This window comes from Triticum urartu, chromosome 5A (assembly GCF_056163025.1).
Source record: "Triticum urartu cultivar PI428250 chromosome 5A, HENAU_Tu73, whole genome shotgun sequence".
Taxonomy (NCBI): Eukaryota; Viridiplantae; Streptophyta; class Magnoliopsida; order Poales; family Poaceae; genus Triticum; species Triticum urartu.
Genome location: NC_141877.1, coordinates 307071151 through 307078185, shown reverse-complemented (window position 1 = coordinate 307078185; position 7035 = coordinate 307071151). Strand labels below are relative to the sequence as shown.

The window sequence follows — 7035 nt, the reverse complement described above, 5'->3', positions numbered from 1 at the left end:
GACTATCCTTTGCCGTGTTTCTGTGTCAGCCTTCTGAAACCTCAGCAGATTAATGTTAAGCCTTGCCCTACCAACAAATCCACACACACTCCTAAACCTCGTGTGTGCTTTATCTGGTTTGGTTGGAGACCAAGACTTTAAATTGATCTCGGTTACTTCATATACACCTTTTGTAACATCCCAAATTTTCAATTTGGAATGTTATACAATAGATCATCATTGCATACCATATTTTATTGCATTTTGGTTGATCCTCGAAATTCTACGCAACTCAAGGACCCTCGGAGAGAGTTGGGGATTTCGTTATTTCCATATTTGAGTTTTCTCAAAATTTGAAAATAGGATCATTTGATTTTATTTATTTTATCTTCAATTATTTCTATTATCAAAATATGAGAGAGGGAATAAAATGACTTTCCCAAAATAAAGAAATATTGAGGATTTAATAAAAAAATCAAATAAGGTTTTATTCTGGAGTTTTTCGTGGTTTATTTGAATTTAGGAAAAATTGCACGTTTTCAAAAATTGCATTTAGGGCCAAGAAAATGTTCATCCTGTTCTAAATGTTTTATTTAGGCGGTGAAAATTTGTTTTGGCAATTTTAGATTTTTATTTATTTTTATATAATTTTTCTTAGTTTCGGCGAAATTGTTTTGTTTAAAACCCCACGCCCGACTGGGCCAAAGGCCCAGCGGAGCCAGGCCGGCCCGCCAGGCCACCGCCTCCCTCGCCGAGCTGCCGCTGGACTCAGAGTCCGAGACGGGCACGCGCCACCGACCCCCTCCCCAAGCAAGGCCGCCCCCTCCCTCCTTAAATAGCCACTCGGGCCCCCCTGGAGCCCCGAGTCGCCGCGCCGCGCCGCCCCGCACCGCAAGCTGCCGCCGCCCCGCTGCCGCCCGGAACCCCGCCGGAAGCCCCGTCCGACCGAGCCGAGGTAGCCGCCCCGCCGCCCGGTTTTCTGAGAAAAACCAATTCGTTTTTTTTAAACCCTAGTTTTCGTTTTTTAAATAGATCGGTTTTTTTCCGGTTTATTTATTTAGCGAGCATTCGCTCGTTCGTTCGTTTTAACGAACGCATTCATCGTTTAGTTCCAGAAAACGAACGTTCGTTCGTTATTCTGTTCGTCGTTTTTCTTTTTCTCGGATTATTCTGGGATTATTTCTGATCCGATTTTCGTTCTAGTTTAACTTTTCGCTCGTTTATCAGAATCAAGCGATTCAAGCGCGTGGAGTTTCGTCTCGAAACCCTCTTTCCGTTTAACCAACTCAAACAAGTTTTTGCATTTGTAAAATTTGACCTAGATCCAGAATAGTAAACGAAGCTTGTTTCTTTCGCCGTTTGTCTTTCGTTGCTTCGTTTGATTTGATTCTTTTTGCCAATCGGAGTTCTTAAGTTGAACTATCTGGTTAGATCTCTTATTCGAGTTTTACCTGTGCATTAGATGAGTACTTATTGTATGCTTGTTTGTTTGCGATAGAGTACCCGAAGTGTGCCGCTTGCTACTTCGAATCGCTAGGTTTCACGGATCATCAGCAAGGCAAGTAACACTTTGATCATACTTCCTACTACCAAGTTTTTATTGCATTAGATCAATCCTCACAGATTGCATGATTAGGATCTAATTAAATTGTGGTTTTGGGAAGTAGATGAGGTAGTGCCTATTACCCGTTTTATTATCAAACCCTTGGGAGTTACTTCTACGTTTGCTCATTATGCCATGCTATGCTAGTAGACGTGGATTGGATGAGTGTATCCATGACAGATGTGAGATTGTTAAATTAATGGTTTATCTAAGGTGGCAACTTAAACACACATCTGGGTGGATTGAGGCACCTGGGTATTCCAGTGATTGCCTGTTTTCTTTTGGACCACCACCCAGGCTCAAAGGGGTCATGAGATTATTCATACTAGAAACTTCCGTGTGCAGCCACAACCTACTATGGGCTCTAGCATAGTTGACTAATTTGTGCGAACTCTTTCAATGGTAGACTAGCAGATGTAGGGGATGTAGGTTGGTACGGTCTACCCGTTCGTAAGGTGCTAGCAATTCTGAAAGACTATGTCTTGGTCATCCGTTTCTCAAACACCATGTAGTGCGAGAATCCCAATGGAGGAGATCGAGTCTTGTGGGGAAAAGTGCGCAAACCTCTGCAGAGTGTATAAACTAATCATGCTTAGCCGTGTCCCCGGTTATGGACATCTTGAGTATCTAGTACTTGGATTATCATGTGAATCTCATCATGTTACTCTAAATTAATTTTGTTGGGTTTTAATGTTGATGCTTAATTGGGATTGAGAGGGTGTATACACTCTCAATATTTAACGACTACCATGATAGTTAAATAAAATTTATTCCTTTGTAGTAGGGAAAATTTGGCTTTACGCAAAACTGTAACCATAGAGCTTTCGGCCAGCCAAATATGCATGTAGTATAGTCTTATTCTTTCATTGCTCTCTATGTGTTACATTGCCAGCATATTCCATATGCTGACCCGTTTCGGGCTGCAACGTTCATGTTGCAGACTTTTCAGACGACGAGTAAGGAGCCTATAGGTCGTGGTTCTATACTCAGTGATGCCGTTGGAGTTGATGGACTCACTTTTCTTCCAAGCCTTCCGCTTTTATCGTTATTAGATGGCCTTAAGCCATATTCATTGTATTAAGTTCTCTTTAGAGACCCTCGATGTAATAGGTGTGTGATTGCTACTCTGTTATAAATCCTTCAAGTACTGTGTGGTGTCAGCATTACTGATCCAGGGATGACACCGGAGCACAGAGATTGGACCGTTTGAGGTCTGGTCGCTACAAGATGGTATCAGAGCACAGCTGACTGTAGGACACGACCACTAAGCTAAAGACCTAAATCACTACTCACTCTTCTCATTTCTGACTCCTCATCTTTTCTACGATTTTAGGATGGCGGATGCAAGGAACAAGTTCACCCAGCCGGATGAAGATACACCCTTTGGACGTCACTTGAAGGAAGTCACTAGATACCTTAACATAGGAGTACCAAGCTTCACCGAAACCTACAACGCCACTTTACCGAAAGAGGAGCGCCGGATGATTCAAGTTCAAGTTCCAGGAAGGACGTTCATGCCAGTCACTAAGCCCATAGAGTTTTCCTTTGATGCACCAACCTGGAGTCTAGGAAAGAGCATGTCAGCTCACATCGCCACAGGACGCATTGGAGAAGTTTACCGCAATGATCTCAAGGATATTATCTACTAGATTTGTGGGCGCCGAGATGAGCACTGGGAGATGATCAGCACCAAGAGGGATAGATCAATCACAGCTTTTATCCAGGAGTTAAACCAGCACATTCGACATCAGGAGAATCAGATGTGCGCCGACATGATAGACCTAAAGAAGGCGAGGACAAGAATCAAGGAACTGGAGGAAGAACTCAAGGCTACACGTGAAGATTATGAAGAGGAAAGAAGTACTAGTGGACAAGAATGCTGACCTAACAATGAAGATCGGAATATTTATGGGAGGCCCTACACGAGTAGAGGAAGACGAAGAACCCAAGGAGATTCGCCTGGAAGACTACATCATCATCGACGACACCGACTCGGATCCAGATGATAGTGATGATGGCTATGTTGATGAAGCTGGAGCAGATATCATGGAGTCGGCAACCAAAGAATATTTCTAGTAGACCACCCCAACAGTGGTAGTAGTCCACCATGTAAATATATTAGTCCAAGCACTTTTTCGATAGTTAGACCGATTGTATGCCCTTGTTTGATTGAATGAAGTGAATTGTTTGTTTTGCCTCATGTGCATATGGGTAGTGTTTTCTCTTTAGACCCCCTCTATTCTTAATTCTCATCTTTTCTAAACCCCTCAGATGCCTCCGAGACGTGACCCCGGATTTACCTTCCCACCGGAGCTCATTCAGTTGATCCAGCAGCAGAATACTTTGATGCAGTTGCTAGTCCAGAATCAGAATCAGGGGAACAACAACAACAACCCACCACCACCACCTGTTGATCACTTAGCCTGTTTTCTTAGGCTAAATCCTTTGGTGTTCTCTAGTAGCACCGAGCCAATAGTAGCAAATGATTGGCTCCGCAAGACAGCTAGGGAGTTGACCACGGCAGGACGCACAGATGCGGAAAAGGTGAAGTTTGCCGCACATCAGCTTGAAGGACCCGCAGCATCATGGTGGGAGAATTTCACAGCCACTTTCCCTATCGACACTGTCACATGGGACCAGTTCCAGCAGGCTTTCCGTACTGCCCATGTTTCAGCAGGAGCCATGGCCATGAAGAAGCGTGAGTTTCGCAACTTGCGCCAAGGAGGGCAGACAGTTGGCCAGTATGTGGAGGACTTTAGTAAGCTAGCACGTTATGCCCCAGATAATGTTGCTACGGATGCAGCTAAGCAGGAGAAGTTTCTGGAAGGACTGAATGATGAGTTGAGCATGTAGTTGATGGTAGCAACCTTCAACAACTACCAGGAGTTGGTAGATCGTGCTCTTATGATTGAAGGGAAGCAGCAGCAGATTGAGAACGGCAAGAGGAAGTATGGACAAGGGAAGTACAATTTTGGAGCTCAGCAAAAGCCACATTTTACCCCTAGACTAGGAGGACACTTTCAGCATACCCATGGAGGAGGTAGCTCGCATAATCATAATGGCCCCAAGAACGGTAATGGGAATGGAGGAGACAACGGCCAGAACCGTACAAACCCATCAACCCCAGCCAAGAGAGACCTGAGCCAAGTCACTTGCTTTAAGTGCCAAAAGACCGGACATTACGCAAATGAATGTCCTGAATCCCAGAATGAAAATGGCAATGGAAGCTCTGGAAAGAAGCCGAACCCTTTCAATAGGGGACAGGTGAACCACGTAAACGTGGAGGAGGTTGAAGAGCAGCCGGATGTAGTAATCGGTAAGTTTTTGGTTAAGTCATTTACTGCACTCGTTCTTTTTGATACTGGTGCATCGCATTCATACATATCAAGGGGATTCATGGATAAGTATAAACTGCCAACCCAAGCCCTTAGGTCTCCCATGTTAGTAACCTCACCTGGAGCAGAGTATATGGCTAGTCTATGGTGTGATCGGTTACCATTAAGGATTGGTAACTATGTATTTCCCTCAAACCTAATAGTATTGGAATCTCAAGGATTGGATGTGATATTAGGCATGGATTGGTTATCAAAGTATGAAGGGAATATTGAATGGGCCAGTAAGTCAATTTTGCTTACAACGCTAGAAGGAAGAAGGATCAAGTATGTATCCCGGCATATGCCGAAGAGGACTCAAGTAAATTCCTTAACAGGAGTTGTGCAGGAGGAAGTACCAGTGGTAAAGGATTTCCCTGACGTATTTCCAGAGGAGTTGCCAGGCATGCCACCAGATAGAGATATTGAGTTTTTGATTGAGCTTTTGCCAGGCACAGGACCAATATCTAAGAGACCATATAGGATGCCCGCAAAGGATTTGGAGGAGATTAAGAAGCAGATTAAGGAGTTATTGGATAAAGGTTATATTCGCCCAAGTTCTTCACCTTGGGCATCGCCGGTACTTCTAGTGGAGAAGAAGGATGGAACATTAAGGATGGTTGTTGATTATAGAGGATTGAATGAAGTAACCATCAAGAACAAGTACCCACTACCGATGATCAATGATCTGTTTGATCGATTGCAAGGAGCTAAGGTATTTTCCAAGATCGATCTGCGATCAGGATACCATCAGTTGAAGATTCGAGAACAGGATATACCTAAGACGGCTTTTACCACCAGGTATGGGCTGTACGAGTATACCGTTATGTCTTTTGGTCTGACTAACGCACCTGCATATTTCATGAACATGATGAGCAAAGTATTTATGAAGTTTTTGGATAAGTTCGTCGTAGTGTTCATTGATGATATTCCGGTTTACTCAAAGAATGAAGAGGAGCATAAGGAGCATTTGTGTTTGGTACTTGGAAAGCTCAGAGAACATCAGTTATATGCCAAGTTAGCAAATGTGAGGTTTGGTTGAAGGAAGTTGGATTCCTTGGACACGTTATATCCGGAGAAGGTATAGCAGTAGATTCCACCAAGGTTGACACTGTGACAAATTGGGAAGCGCCAACAACAGTTGGAGAGATCCGGAGTTTTCTTGGACTCGCGGGATACTACCGGAGATTCATTGAAAATTTCTCGAAGATTGCGAAACCTATGACAGAGTTGTTGAAGAAGGACGCCAAGTTCAAATGGACTGAAGAATGTGAGGCTAGTTTCCAGGAGTTGAAGAAACGTTTGGTCACATCACCAGTGTTGATTTTGCTAGATCAGACCAAGGATTATGAGGTGTATTGCGACGCTTCACGTCGAGGACTTGGAGCAGTGCTTATGCAGGAAGGAAGAGTTGTTTCATATGCCTCACGACAGCTTAAGCCTCATGAGTTAAATTATGCCACCCATGATTTGGAATTAGTAGACGTAGTGCACGCCTTGAAGACTTGGAGACATTTTCTCATTGGAAACCATTGTGAGGTGTACACGGATCACAAGAGTTTGAAGTATATTTTCATGCAGAAGGAGTTAAATCTCAGGCAAAGGAGATGGTTGGAGCTCATCAAGGATTATGATATGAGATTGCATTATCATCCCGGAAAGGCTAACGTAGTAGCTGACTCGTTGAGCCGTAAAAGTCATGTAAACACCTTAATGACGGGAGGTTTACCAAGAGAGTTAGCCGAGATTCTTCGTGAGCTATGTTTGGAGATAGTTTCGAGAGGCTATGTAGCAGCATTGGAGATTCAGTCTACTCTGATGGATAAGATAAGAGAAGCTCAAAGGACTGACAAGGAGATTGCTTCTATTAAGGAGAAAATGAGGAAAGGAAGAGCTAAAGGATTTCGTGAGGATGAACATGATACCTTATGGTTTGAAGACCGTGTTTATGTGCCCAATGACCAAGAGATCAAGAAGTTGATTCTGCAAGAGGCCCATGATTCACCATATTCGATTCATCCAGGAAATACCAAGATGTATTTGGATTTGAAGGATACTTTCTGGTGGACCGGAATGAAGAAG

At 43.6% G+C, this 7035-nt stretch overlaps 1 pseudogene; it reads left to right on the top strand.

The window, feature by feature from the left end:
- The first annotated feature begins 3853 nt into the window (after nucleotides 1–3853).
- On the top strand, nucleotides 3854–5995 carry LOC147971165 (uncharacterized; annotated as a pseudogene).
- The last annotated feature ends 1040 nt before the right edge of the window (nucleotides 5996–7035 follow it).